Source organism: Jatropha curcas, chromosome 7, assembly GCF_041381405.1.
Source record: "Jatropha curcas cultivar XTBG-Jc1 chromosome 7, XTBG_Jcur_1.0, whole genome shotgun sequence".
Lineage (NCBI taxonomy): Eukaryota > Viridiplantae > Streptophyta > Magnoliopsida > Malpighiales > Euphorbiaceae > Jatropha > Jatropha curcas.
The window spans coordinates 7,740,122-7,755,344 of NC_143157.1; positions in this window are offsets into that span (position 1 = coordinate 7,740,122).

Consider the following 15,223-nt stretch of genomic DNA (forward strand, 5'->3'; position numbering starts at 1 on the left):
CAGGAATACTATTTAGGATTATATTAACAATGGTGTCCTTAAATTCCCTGAGAATGAGTCAATGTTGGAGATGATGATCTTTTTCCCTCTAAAAATTTCACCTGAGCAAACATAGTAAAAAGAAATTATTTTTGAATAAATTTATATTTATTTGTATATATTGAATATATTTATAATGATTATTTTTCAAAAATATTTTTCTAAAAATAGATATTTATGAAAGTGCTTTTATAAATATTATTTTAATCTATACTTGGTAAATATATGTTTATATACATTATTTAGTTATATATAAAATAAAGAGAATTCTTTAGGAATATTAATCAATTTTTATTAGAAAAAAGAAAAAAAAAAGAAAGAGGAAAAGCACTTACACTGTTACACAGGTTGATGGGATGAAATGGTAACAAATTGTAAGCAAAGGGTTGTCGTTAGTGATGGACGTAATTATAATGATGGTTTGAGTCGAGATAAAAACCTTGATCTGTGTTATTTGGAGATCTATGTCACTTGCAATGGTATCGTTTCTTCTCTGATGGCTTTCGAAAGGTAAAGATGGTGAAAGTGTTTTAGGATAAATATAATTAAAATAAAACAAGGATAAGCGGTTTAAATTTGAATTTTTTGGGCTAAACACATGTAGAATGGCCTATTGGTCAATCTCATGTGTGGGGACAATTGTTTACACCAGATTTTAATTATCTGTCTCTTATGGATTTGACTTATGATTTATTTCGAGTTTAATTAATTAATTGGGCTCAAAATATTAGAAGCCCATAATTAATTAATTAATATCTAAGTAAATATTTTGGGAGTTGACAGGAGGCAGTTAACAGAAGAGATCAATTAATTGTTCACACATGAGAGAAGTTATCTGGGCAATTGAGATGTCGTGTGTGTAAAAGCATTAATCACCAGGTGCTATAAAAGCCAAGTTCAAGCAAAGAACAAAGGCGCCCCCCCCCCCAAAAAAAAAAAAAAAAAAAAAAAAAAAAACAAACAAACAAATCAACTCTAAAAAATTAGACTCAACTACTATCTCAAGCAAATAGCAATTTCAATTTCATTTATGTTTATTGTAATTTTCTTTTCCAAGAATCATCCAAGAATTTCCTTTTGTAATTCCAATAATTGTTAATACAGTATTTCAATTTCAAAGCAATTTCTATTTCTTATGTTATTTCTCTAGAATTTATATTTTTTGCACTGTCTATTTTCCAACAGTTGGTGAAATGATTATCGTAGAGCCAAAACCTTCAGTCTTTTGATTAAGAAGTTCAAGTGGTGCAATTTATCTTGAAGTTGGTTAACTTCAATACCTGGCACGCTCAAGCTATTAGTCAGCAGTACTTGTTTTTCAGTGCAAACACAAGCTAATATAATTTATTTCAAGAAATTTTTAAGCTTTAAGGTAAAAGTTACTCTTTTATGTTACTGCTTTTTTTCTCTCTATTTCTTCTATTTTTATTTTTAAACTAAGGCTAGATCCATACATTTTATGTCATATTTATTATGTTAATGCCTTAAAAAATTTATGTTCATATTTAGATGTTAAAAAAAGATGTTCCTTTTTCTGTGATTTAAGAGGTGAATCTTCTAAATCAAAAGGAAAGGAGGTGGTGGAGAGTTAGTAAATTTCAAGGTTAGTGTTTTATTCTTATTTTAGATATATTTAGGATGTTGTCCATGATTTCTTAAGATTTGTATGTATAAATGTGTTTTTCTTCCATTAAAAGTCATAATCTTTGTGTTAGCTTTCACTTTTATGCCTTAGATGCTTTATTTGATGATTTATTCATGTATTTTAAACTAGGACAAGGACAGAGTATATAGCTGTCGTCCCTCTAAAATAAATGGCTAAAATCATGTTTTGATGTTATATTTCTTGAATATAAGTGTTAAGGATGCTATGTGTGCAATTTGATGTGATTTGGTAATGATTTAAGCTGCTTTTTCATCCTTGTAAGAATCTCCATGGCTATGTTCTTATGATTTTATGTTTAGTTTATCAAATTAAATGTTTAATATTGATTATATGATGTTTAATGATGATTAATAAAAAAGTTGATTTGATTTAATGTATGTCTAGTTCATTAACTATGGTGGGCCAAACCATGAAAGGACTAATGTGTAACTTTGACATGTGATGAGGACTATTTGGAACATATTTCAAGGACTAGAAGGCAAATTCCCTAAGCTTTTTGAGTATTTGGACAAAAGAAAGACTTTAAGGCTTAAACTAATGACTAGAATGTGAATGCATTAATTATGGACTAAAGAACAATTTGGACTAATTAAGTACTATAATTATAAATTGGACCCTTAAAAAGGATTAATGTTGACTATGGATAATTTAATATACCATTAGTCTATTTATTCCAAGTGGGATCCATTTATAATTAATAAAGATCTTAAGGACTAAATTGTAATTTGTCCTTAATTAAGATGATCATTAATTAGGTTTAGTGATAATTAAGTAGAAGTAAATTAATTGGTTAGTAGCAATTTAATTAAGTGGATAGGAAATTAATTGGTAGCATCTAGCTTACTTAGGTACTTATTTGGAAAATAATAAGAATAATAAAAATAATAGAACTCTATGACCACAAAATCAATTTAGTAATTTAGAAAGTTAAAGAAATATTGGGTTTTAAAATCTTCTTATATCAATTAATTAATTAATTGATCCACTTAAGTCCCAATTAGGAGAATAAGTGAAATATGGATTAATTAGGTGGTGATATACTATATTAAAAATTTGTGCATTCAGAATTGTGTCATGGTCTTGGGAATTGTGCTTGACATGAATTTATGTGCCATGGTAGAATATTTTATGAGATAAAATATTCTTTATGAATATATGTTATAGATTTAAGCAATTATATAAGTGTGGTTATGTGATTTATGGAAATGAATTTATGATAGAATATTTAGTATGAAAAAGTATGATTTTTGTGAATAAATAGAATTTATGAAAGAGAATATTTTTCAAAGTGTAATAAAATATTCCGGTTGTGAACCCCTACCCCAGATATCATGGGCATATAAAATGCTTATGACTAGGGCAGAAATGCACGTGAATGTATGAGTCGCCACCTTGTTTAATTATTTTAGGGTAAACTAGGAAAAACCCTAAGTGACTCCAATTTTTGATTAACCTAATTGCTAGATTAACTATCCCAATGTTTAAAGCATGGTCTACGAACCCGAGGTGGATCCCGAGACTATGTCATGCTGATGAACTAACCTATGAATGAATGCTTTGCAAGGAAGATGATGTAATTGGACCAATGAAAATGTTTATGTGATTTCGACTTGCCGCCCGGGGTTAAATCCCGAACGTGCCTACGTACTTCCGTTTGAATGGAAGATCAAAGTCGACGTAGTTCGATAGGCCTTTTTGAAAAGGCTTTGAAGGGGTATGCTTAATGCATGAGTGTGTGTATGCTTTGTGCATTTTGTTCAGGCATTTTGCCAAAGTTTGATTGACTTGTTGTTTTAGGCATTTGTTGCCAAAAGTGTTGATTTAAGGCTTTTAGCCAAAAAGATGGATTTAGGCAAATTGTTAGCCAAAAGTTGATGTGATTTAGGTGATTGTCGCCAAAATTGATTATTTAAAGGCTTTTAGCCAAAATGACTGATTTAGGCAATTAGTTTGCCAAAAGGTGTTGATTGGGCGATTGTCGCCAAAATTGGTTGGTTTTAAGGCTTTTAGCCAAAAGATTGATTAATTAAAGGCTTTTGCCAAGACTTTGTTTTAAGCGATTTGTCGCTAAAAAAGATTAATCTCACTTATAAGCAATTTGTTTGCCAAAAGAGATCAACTGAATTGCAATATAGGCAATTTATTGCCAAAAAAAACGTGTTTAATTAAGGCCTTTTAGCCGCAATTATTGATTAATTGGACTTAAGCTGAATTGTTCGAAATAAAGGCGATCACCATAGCTATTGATTAACTAGGCTTTAGCCAATATTGTCGGATTTAGGCTTTAATACCACGATTATTAATTAACCGGGCATTTAGCCTAAAATTATTTAATTGAGGCAGTTTATTTGCCTAATGATGACGTGAATGCATTTATGCAGTTGTAGAATTAGGAGTAGAAGAGAAACATACATGAAGTGCTAAAATTAAATAGGCAGAGTTTCGTTTATGTACCTGATTTAATCGACGGCCGCTTCTTAGCTTCAGCTTGAAAAACTCCGGATTAAGCTCCTCGTTTGGGGAATATTAATTAATTTAATTCAATTTAAGTGACCAAATTATCACAACAGCACAATAATAAAAGCCTATGCTAAATGCAGAAAAGCAGTAAAGAATCGCAAGGAGCGTAAGGGAGAAGGAGCGTCCGTCAACACAGACTGAGTGAGTAAAAACGGAGTGCCGGGGACAATATTTATAGGCAAAATTTGGACTGGAGGGTGGCAGCTGCTGCCGGTCAGGGCGGCCGCTGCCGCCGTATCCTGTCCATTCGCTAGTTTTTTTCGTTCCGATGACTTTTTCGGGAGTTCCGGACCTCCAAAAAATATTCCGAGACCAGTTCCGCGATCCTCGTGACGTCCCGGACGTTTTAAGTACCATATTGGCATACTTCCGATAAATTTCCAAAATGACCTCCGATCCGGCCGGACTGTTTGCAGTCCGAAAAAACTGGCTTTTTGAGCCTCAAAATTTAAGTATTCACACCGGTGTAATTATGAGACCAGGCGTTTTATCAATGAACACTGATATGTATGAATTATGAAATGAATTAATTACAATAAATATTTTATCGGCCTTGGTCTACTTGGTTAAGTCAGTAGTTGTATAGAGGTATGACAAATCATAGGAATACAATACTGTTCATATGTTACACGCAGTGTCTTATAGGGGCTAACGAACCCCATTTTATAGGAGCTAACGAACTCCAATTTAATAGGGGCTAACAAACTCCATTTTCTAGATGTCGCCATTTGATTCTGACCAACGGGTCGTATGATGTCATATTGGCTTTCGAGCCGTATGTTTATTATCTAATTCTTTGTCTGCTATTTGATTCTTCTAAGTATGCTAAATGCCTAATTAAAAATATAGTTTTTATAAATTAATTAATAAATAATTTTGTTGCTTTTATGAACATATGTTGATTTATGTGATATCATGATTAAGTATGTCTAATTTATTAATGCATGATTATTGGATTTAATTAAGCATGCTGACTGTGAATATTTATATTATGCATCTGAAATATGCTATATTATGATTATGCTGTCTGTTAATAAATAAATGATGTGTATGATAATATATGATATTATGACTGCTTATGTGTATTTCCCTGCGATAAATGGGAAATAAGCACCACTGAACTTTATGCTTAGCATGTTGACTTGTCACGTGGAGGTTGTTGATTTGGATAGACGATCTACAGCGAGCATCAGACTATTCAGAGGCCCCTATTCCATTACAGTTAGTGTTCAACCGGTTTCTCTTTTATTTCAATCTTTAGAAAAATCTGACGGCATATAAATATAATTAAGACACTAGAATGTTTTTATTTAAGTCAGAATGTTATGAACTAAATGTTTTGAACAATAGTTTTATTTTCATAGTCAGAATATTTTATGTTATGTAATGAATATCTTAAATACTTTTAATTAAAAAGGAATTGATTTATTATTTGTGTTGAGTTTTTGAGGTGTGTTGGATGATGGGTCGAGAATGTGAAGTTGTGTTAGGAAAATAATTTTAAAAATGATGTTGAGGTGTTTATGAATTATAGAAGTGTTTGAAATGTTTTTCTATGTTTTTGTGATACTGAATATATAGGGGAAACTCTTGCAGTTTTTCTGTAGGATTTCTCCAGAAATTTTTCTAAGTCATTTTTGTAAAACTAAAAGAAACGTTTTTAATTGTTACGTATTCAGCATGCCGGTTTAATACTTTAATGTTAAACCTAATATCGCTTATACGGTCCTATTTTACAAAATCGGATTTTGGGTGTGACGCGGGTGTTGCCACTACTGTGATTATTGCACAAAACATTCTGACTTCCCTTGACAAAAGTCACGATCGGCATCCTAGGCGTGCTTTACAATCCGAACCTGCATGTACATGTTACGGGTGTTGCACTGGCTGTTAGTTTTGCACTTAAACCTTCTAACTTCCCTTGACAAATTTCACGGTCGTAGCTCCAAGCATGCTTTAAAATCTACACTCACATGCATATATTACAATCGTTGCTTTGCCCATTAGTTTTGCACCTAAACCTTCTGACTACCCTTGATAAAAGTTATGATTGTGGCACTGACCGTGACTAATCAACTCAGTCAAGTGTACTCGGTGTAAAAATCATAGCCCGTCATATGGCCGTCCTTTTCTTTAATGAGCTTTGCACTGGCCATTAATTTTGCTCAAAACATTCTGACCTCAAAGACATAAAAGCACGGTTGGTGAATAGGTCAGAAACATTACTTTGCTGAATTCCTCCCCCTACAACACAATTTTTAGAAAAAAATTATACAAAAAGAAAGGTTAGAGTTAAATCGAAAATATTCAATAAAAAGCAAATGACATGTACTGTATAAAATTTGGGATGCTTCCCAAAAGCGCTTCTTTATAGTCATTAGCTTGACTTCCTACTTATTTCAACTGAGCGTGAGAGAGACTAGCAGGACTCTTTTGGGATCGCCTCACATTCATTATATATTTTGAGCCTCTGCCCATTGATGTTTGAACTTGTTCCCTTATTTGGATTGCACTTCCACCGCACCATGTTCAAAAACCTTGTAACAATAAAAGGTCTGGACCATTGTGACCTTAATTTACCTAAAAAAAGTTCAAATGTGAGTTAACTAAGAGAACAAGGTCACCTTCATTGAATTGTTGCTTTAGTATGTGCTTGTCATGTCATGCTTTTGTTCTTTCTTTATAAATCCTACATTTTCATAATAGTCCATCCTGAACTCATCCAACTCATTTAGTTAAAGTAGCCTCTTTTCCCAGATGCTTTAAAGTCAAAGTTTAAAAATCTAGTGGCCCAAAGTGTCTTGTGCTCCAGTTCCACTAGCAAATGACAAGACTTACCAAAGAACAAATGAAAAGGAGAAGTCCTGATAGGTGTCTTAAACACAGTTAGGAATGCCCTTAAGGCTTCACCAGTTTCAAGGACAAATCCTTCCTTATCCTATTTACTGTCTTTTTTAAGATCGTCTTTATCTCTCTATTAAATATCTCCACTTGGCCACTTGTCTAGGGGTGATACGGAGTTGCTAGTCTATGGGTGACACCATATTTGTTTAATAAGGATTCAAAAGTCCAATTACAGAAATGGCTTCCCCCATCGCTTATGATTGCCCTTGGAGTTCCATACCTTGAGAATATAAATTTCTTGAGGAAGCACACCACTACTTTAGAATCATTGTTAGGAGCAGCAATTGCTTCTATCCATTTGCTCACATAGTCCACAGCTACAAGAACATACTTGTTGCAAGATGATGGAAAGGGCCCTATAAAATCGATTCTCCTAACATCGAAGAGTTCCATTTCTAGTATTACTTGAAGGGGCATCTCAATGCGTCTTCCAATGTTTCCTGTCTGTTGACATTGATCACAAGACTCCATAAAATCTTTTGCATCCTGGAAAATTGTAGGCCAGTAAAAACCACCATTGAAGAATTTTTACAGCTGTTTTAGAGGGCCCAACATGCCCTCCACTTGGGGCGAAATGGCAATGAAACAGTATGGAGCTGACTTTATCCTCAATGATACATCTTCTTATTAGGCCATTAGCACACCTCCTATAAAATAGTTGATCTTCCTAGAAATAGCTTCGGGCTTGAAACAAGAACCTCTTCTTCTAGTTATAGTTTAAGTCGGAGGGCAAAATTCCAACTGCTAAGGAATTGGCAAAATTCTCATACCATGGAGTTTTCTTAGTTAGAACTCCAAACACTTGTTTTCCTGGGAAGGAGTCATCAATAAGAACATCTTTGTCATCTCCTACCCTTTCCAATCTTCAGACTCTAGAAAGGTGGTCTACTACCACATTCTTGATACCCCTCTTATCTCTGATCTCATAGTCAAATTCTTATAGCAATAAAATCAATCATATCAGCCTTGATTTTGCTTCCTTTTTTGCAAGAAGGTAGTGGATGGCAGCATGATTAGAGTAGATTATTACCTTAGACCCAACCAAATAAGGGCGGCATATGTCCAATGCCCATACTACTGTCAGGAATTCTTTCTCAGTGATTGCACAATTCACATGGGCATCATCCAGGGTCCTACTAGCATAATATAGGACATGAGGCTTGTTGTCTCTCCTTTGTCCCAACACAGCTCCAAGATCATAGTCGCTGGCATCACACATCAACTTAAAGGGTTCTGATTAGTCAAGGGGCTAAACTATAGGAGCGAAAATTAAAGATTCCTTAAGGGTCATAAACGCATTCATGCTATCCTTATCAAAGTCAAGAGGTATATCTTTGGCAAGGAGGTTGCACAGGGGCCTAGTGATCTTAGAGAAATCAAAAGAACCTCCTTTAGAACCCGGCATGGTCGAGAAAACTTCAAATTTCTTTAACTGAAGTCAGAGGTGGCATCTTCTAAATTACTTTAATTTTTGCAGAGTCTACTTGTATTCCTCTCTCTAAAATAAGATGGCCAAGCACAATACCTTCTTGGACCATGAAGTGATATTTCTCCTAGTTAAGCACTAAATTCACCTCATCGCACTGCTTTAAAACTCTAGAAATGTTAGTCAAACACCTCGAATGTTTTGCCATATATGAAAAATTCATCCATGAACACTTCCATAACTTCCTCAACAAGATCTGAGAAAATCGCGGCCATGCATCGTTGGAAAGTAGCAGGAGCAGTACATAAGCCAAACAACATTTTTTGAAAGGCAAACGTTCCATAAGGACAGGTAAAAGTAGTTTTTTCCTGATCATTAGGATGTATGTAAATTTGGCAAAATCTAGAAAAATAATCTAAATAAAAAAAATATGCATGACTTGCTAATCTTTCTAGGATTTGATTGATAAATGGCAAAGGGTAATGGTCTTTAGGAGTGGCGGCATTGAGTTTCGTATAATCTATGCACATCCGCCATCCTATTACTACCCTTGTAGCAATGGTTTTATCATTGTCCCCCTTGATCAATGATAGGTGTTATTTTTATAGTATTTTTAATAGAGTTTTTATTAGGATTTTTAGTATTTTTTAATTACTTTAATTAGTTTTTATTAAGTTTTATTTATATTTTTGTGTAAAGCTTCCTTAAATCATATTTCACTTGATCTTGAGGAATTTTGCAGGATTTTTATAGGAAACCAGCTTATTTCCTATCTAGGCGCTGGGAGAGTCCTAATTGGGAAGAAATACAAAGCCTAAACAGTTTTCTATCTCCAAAAGATTTCTTGCTCAATACAGATTCACTTTCCTGAACAAACACGAAGATATTCCAAAAAGTCTATATAAAGAGAGACACTAGCCACAAAGATATTCCAAAAAGTATATTCCATCTTTTTGTTCTATTGTTTTCTCTCTCTCCAAGACTTCAATGATCAAGATTTGTATCGAGATTCAAGGAAGCCATCCAGAATTATTTGTTGACTAGTTTTTATCTCTAAACTCTTAATTTTGTTTTTACTTTCCATCATTCACATTGATTATGAAATTATTTTCAAGTTTAATTGATTTTTATTTAATTACTATGTCGAACTAAATTCTCATACTAGAGATTTGATGTAGCTTAATTTCTCTTCCAATTTATAATATTAGATTTGCTTTTCTTTGTTCAAAGTATAATTTATAATTGAACTTAATACTTCCAGACAGAGTTTCTCCCCCGGATTGAATTATTTCATTAATCACTATCGGGAGAAGGGTTTTTGATATGAAAAATGTAATAAATTACATGAAAATAATAACTTGATGCAGAGGCTATATAGTTTGACTCATGGGGGGTTTTCATAAGTTAATGACCTTAGCTTATGAATTCACAAAATAAACCATAAAACTTAATGATTTAATTCATGTTTGATTGCGCTATTGGAAGATAGGTAATTAGACTGGGTTAAAATAGCGAACAATACATCGGGAGAGCTTGTTAGTGATTTTAGGGTTGTTTCCCCTACTTGAACAATTAAAATTGGTTAACGAACTAATAAAATAAATTGGATAAGTGAAGTCAAAATCCCTAGTAGCTTTTAATCCTTGATTCTTTTAATAAAAAATTGTCTTGGTATACAATCCCTGTGGATACGATACACTTCTCATTCTATATTACTTGTTGCGATTTCGTATACTTGCGAAAATCACTGTCAAGTTTTTGGCACCGTTGCCGGGGATTGGCATTACAAATATCAATACCAATTAATCTATTATTAAAGTAGACATTTTTTTTTTGAGTTTTTTTTTTCTTCTTAATTGAAATATTTGTTTATATTATTTGTAGTTTTTTTTTTCTTTGTTTTTATTGATTTTTACTTTCATTATTTTCTTGCGAAGTATTTTGAGATGTTTCATCAACAAGTAGTCGCAAGTTTTATTTAACAACATTCAGAGCCATTTTATGCTGCTTCGGCAAGATTTAATGAATTGTTGGAGAGAATTCCTTATCATAATTTTACAAATAAATATTTCACTTACATATTCTACTGTGGATTAGATGAAGAAACAAGAAGTTAGGTGGATAATGAATTTTCGGCAACCAGTATTCACCTTCTGGAAAGTAGCTATGAAGATCTACTTTACATGTTAAATTATATGGCAGATTTTGACTACCGTTGGTATTGGGATCCTTCACTGCAGGGTTAGAATCACCAATATCCTCCAAATTTTGAGTATGAAGAACAGAAGTAGAAGAATTTAGAGGATTTGATTGTTGCCCTTACTAAATCTCACATGGAATTTATGAATGAAACTCGCGAGAGTTTTAAGATCCAACAAGCAGTGGAGGTACAAGTAGTGGAATTGATAACCATGGCAACTAATGGATATCAAGATGATGAGTGCAAGGTGAATTATGAGGAAATTTCATGGGAAATTGCACCTTTAGAAGAAGTAAAGACTACATGTGAAAAATGCAACTCTTTTGAAGGTGGATTAAATCTCACTTTCTTGTTTCCAGACATGATTATTAATGACAATGAAAAAGGTGAGGTATAGCTGGAAGTGACATTGGGTGAGAGTTTAAATGAAGACAAGCATCAAGCAATATTGGTGGATGAAGAAATAATTGAGACTATTGATTTGAGCTCATCAATGGTTTTTATATATACACCACCGGAAGATCCTTTCTTTCCAATGATACCACCTTTAATAAATTATGTTCTCCATGTTCTAATACAATTCTTTCCCCAGTTTCATCATTGAAAGCGAGATGTTGTTATAAGACGAGCATAAATTTTCTCAAACTATCCAATCTTAAGGGCATTTTCAACCAAGACCCATGTGTGATATTATATGATACATACTATGGGCGAAAGCCATTATTTGATAAAACTTCTCAAAAGTCGAGTTTAAAGACTTTAAACAAAACACTAATGGGAGGCAACCCATCATTTTCTTTCTTTTCCTTTGCAATCGTTTTATTTTATTTTATTATTACTAATATTTTTCATTTTGTTCTCCCATCTTTAAACTATTATTTTCTTTTATTTTGGTGTTTTGCACTGATGTTATAGGTCAAAAGAAGGATTAAAGAGGCTTGAAAATTGGTTGGAAGTGCCAGAGTCGGGCTCTAGCACGAGTAGGGCGTACTGCCCAGCACCCCCGTGCTATTTTCAGAGAAAAATACGTCCATAGTCAGACTCTAGCACGGTCAAGGTGTGCTTCTCAGCACCCTTGTGCTACCTAGCACTCCCAGGCAGCACGGTCAGGCGTGCCTCATTTTGGCTGTGCAACGTTTTTTTTTTTTTTTTTTGTCCTACTCTACCTGCTTTTTCTTTCTTTCTTTCTTTTCTTTTTTTTTTTTTTTGTTTTTTTTTGTTTTTTGTCCTTTTATGCCTTAGACCACGTGCCCACATCAATGTTTTGTTTTTTTTTCTCTCTTTTATTTTGACGTAAGTTCACTTTGTTTTTTTTTCCGTACGTTCACTTTTTTTAATTATTTGCTTTTAATTATTTTTATAGGAAATTTCCTTTCCATTATTATTATTATTATTATTATTATTATTATTATTATTATTTTCGATGTTTTTTTTCTTTCTTTTCTTAACTAATATATCTATATTATTATTATTGTTATTATTATTATTATTATTATTGTGTTATGTTGTTCTTTTCCATTTTCAGAATTTAGCCATTGGAACAATGCCCTTTGTTTCCTTGTCTTTTATTGTTTTTTTCAATACAATGGTGGTAAGATGTTTTCAATTTTATTTTTATTTTCTTACCTTGCATTGATGATTTATGACAAGTTTGAGAATTGTTCTTATTTTTGTACACATTGAGGACAAATGTGCTAGATTAAGTTGGGGAAAGAAAAATTTTAGTTAAAATTTTAATATTTTTTTATTTCTTTATTTTTATTTTTATTTTTTATTATTATTTTGTTTGTTTGTTTTTAGCTTAATATGGTTGGAATAATTGTGAACAAACTTGAAAATTATCATAATTTAGTAACTTGTGATAGATTTAATTGATTTTCTAATCTAGTATGTTTAAGCTTTACTTTAAAATTTCTGACTTAACATGATTTTTTGATTTAACCATTTGTTTTTAAGATTATGAACACCAATTTTTGTGAATTTTATGATATATAGATATGTTTTAATCATAATTTATTTAATCTTGGCATTCCTAGAACAAGTTAGAATTCCCTTTGGGACAAAATTTTTAAATGCTTACATTTAGATTGAGATGATTTAGGCATTCTTTGTTAAACCCCTAATTTAGCTTAGGCCACCTAAATTAAAATATGACTTTTGCAACCAATTTGAAGCCTATATTCAAATTTTATTGTTCACCCTTATTAAGCTAGCCATTAAACCAATTTAAATTCCTACCCTAAGTGCAATAATGTATAATTGAATGATTTGATTTTTATTAAAACATAGCAACAAAAACGGAGAAAATTTTATTAATACTAGCAATTAAGTGGACCAATTAGAAAACTCAAAGAGAAACACTGCATAGAAGAAGCAATCAATCAAAAATTCAAGTTTGGGGAATTGAAGCAAGGAATAAATTATCAAAGTATTATGTAGAGACCTTGCCAAAGTATCTCTAATTTTGAGCTAGTGAAGAACTTCAAGTTAATCTCCCTTTACAAATAATAATAATAAAAAAAAAGGAATTGTTTTGATGTAATGAAAATTTTGATATTATGCATTTTTTTGTGCTTTTTGTCTATCCTTTTATCCTTTTTCTTTGTTCAGTTAAAAAGTAAATCCCTAATACCCCATTACAACCTAAATAAAGACCTTTTGATCTTTTAAATTGTATGCATTTCAATTGTGGAGAAGAGATGACTAATTTTGCATATGGGAATGTTGAACTTATATTATTAAACATCTAATTTCAAGGCTAAATAATTTTTGTGAAAATCCATATCCTATTTGTCATCGGTTGAATAATTATTATGTTGAAAATCTTATTGACTTATGTTTAAATTAAGGAATGTGTTTTGTTGAAAATTGAATTTTTGCTAGAATATAATTAGCATAGGAAACACTTGATTTATTCTCATGTTAATGATTTTTGATATTTTTGAAATTGTGAATAATTATCCCCAACCATATTAAGCTAGCTTTGTTAGTCTGTTTAGCTTGTATTTTTCTTTAGTTTTTAGTTTTGTTGCTTGAGGACAAGCAATGGTTTAAGTTTGGAGAATTTTGATAAGTGTTATTTTTTATAGTATTTTTAATATAGTTTTTATTAGGATTTTTAGTATTTTTTAATTACTTTAATTAGTTTTGATTTAGTTTTATTTATATTTTTGTGTAAAGCTTCCTTTAATCATATTTCACTTGATCTTGAAGAATTTTGCAGGATTTTTATAGGAAACCAGCTTATTTCCTATCTAGGCACTGGAGAGTCCTAATTGGGAAGAAATACAAAGCCTAAACAGTTTTCTATCCGCAAAAGATTTCTTGCTTAATAAAGATTCACTTTCCTGAACAAACACGAAGATGTTCCAAAAAGTCTATATAAAGAGAGAGACTAGCCATGATTGAGGAGTCATTCATTGTATATTCCATCTTTTTGTTCTATTGTTTTCTCTCTCTTCAAGACTTCAATGATCAAGATTTGTGTCACGATTTAAGTAAGCCATCCAGAATTATTTGTTGACTAGTTTTTATCTCTAAATTCTTAATCTTGTTTTTACTTTTCATTATTCACATTGATTATGAAATTATTTTCAAGTTTAATTGAGTTTTATTTAATTACTATGTCAAAATAAATTCTCATACTAGGGATTTAATGTAGCTTAATTTCTCTTCTAATTTATAATATTAGATTTGCTTTTCTTTGTTCAAAGTATAATTTATTATTGAACTTAATGCTTCCGAGCAGAGTTTCTCCCTCAGATTAAATTATTTCATTAATCACTATTGGGAGAAAGGTTTTTGATATGAAAAAGGTAATAAATTACATGAAAATAATAACTTGATGCGGAAGCTATATGGTTTGACTCATGAGGGGTTTTCATAAGTTAATGACCTTAGGTTATGAATTCACAAAACAAACCATAAAACTTAATGATTTAATTCATGTTTGATTGCGTTATTAGAAGATAGGTAATGAGACCAGGTTCAAATAGCTAACAATACATCGGGAGAGCTTGTTAGTGATTTTAGGGTTATTTCCCCTACTTGAACAATTAAAATTGATTAACGAACTAATAAAATAAATTGGATAGAATTAAGTGAAGTCAAAATCCCTAGTAGCTTTTAATCCTTGATTCTTTTAATCAAAAATTGTCTTGCTTGATTTCTTCTTATTCTCTTTTATTTACTGAAGTTAGTTCTTAAATATAATTCCCCTTATTGCTGTTTAAATAATAATAGGTTAACATAATTTTGGTACTTGGTATACAATTCTCATTCTATATTAATTGTTGCAATTTCGTATACTTGTGAAAATCATTGTCAATCAATGTCACCCCCCTTTCTTAGGAACAACATGAATGGGGCTTACCCATTCACTATCAGATATGGGATAAATAATCCCAGCATCAAGGAGTTTGAGTATCTCTTTTTTCATAACTTTTTTCATATTGCTATTTAGTTCCTT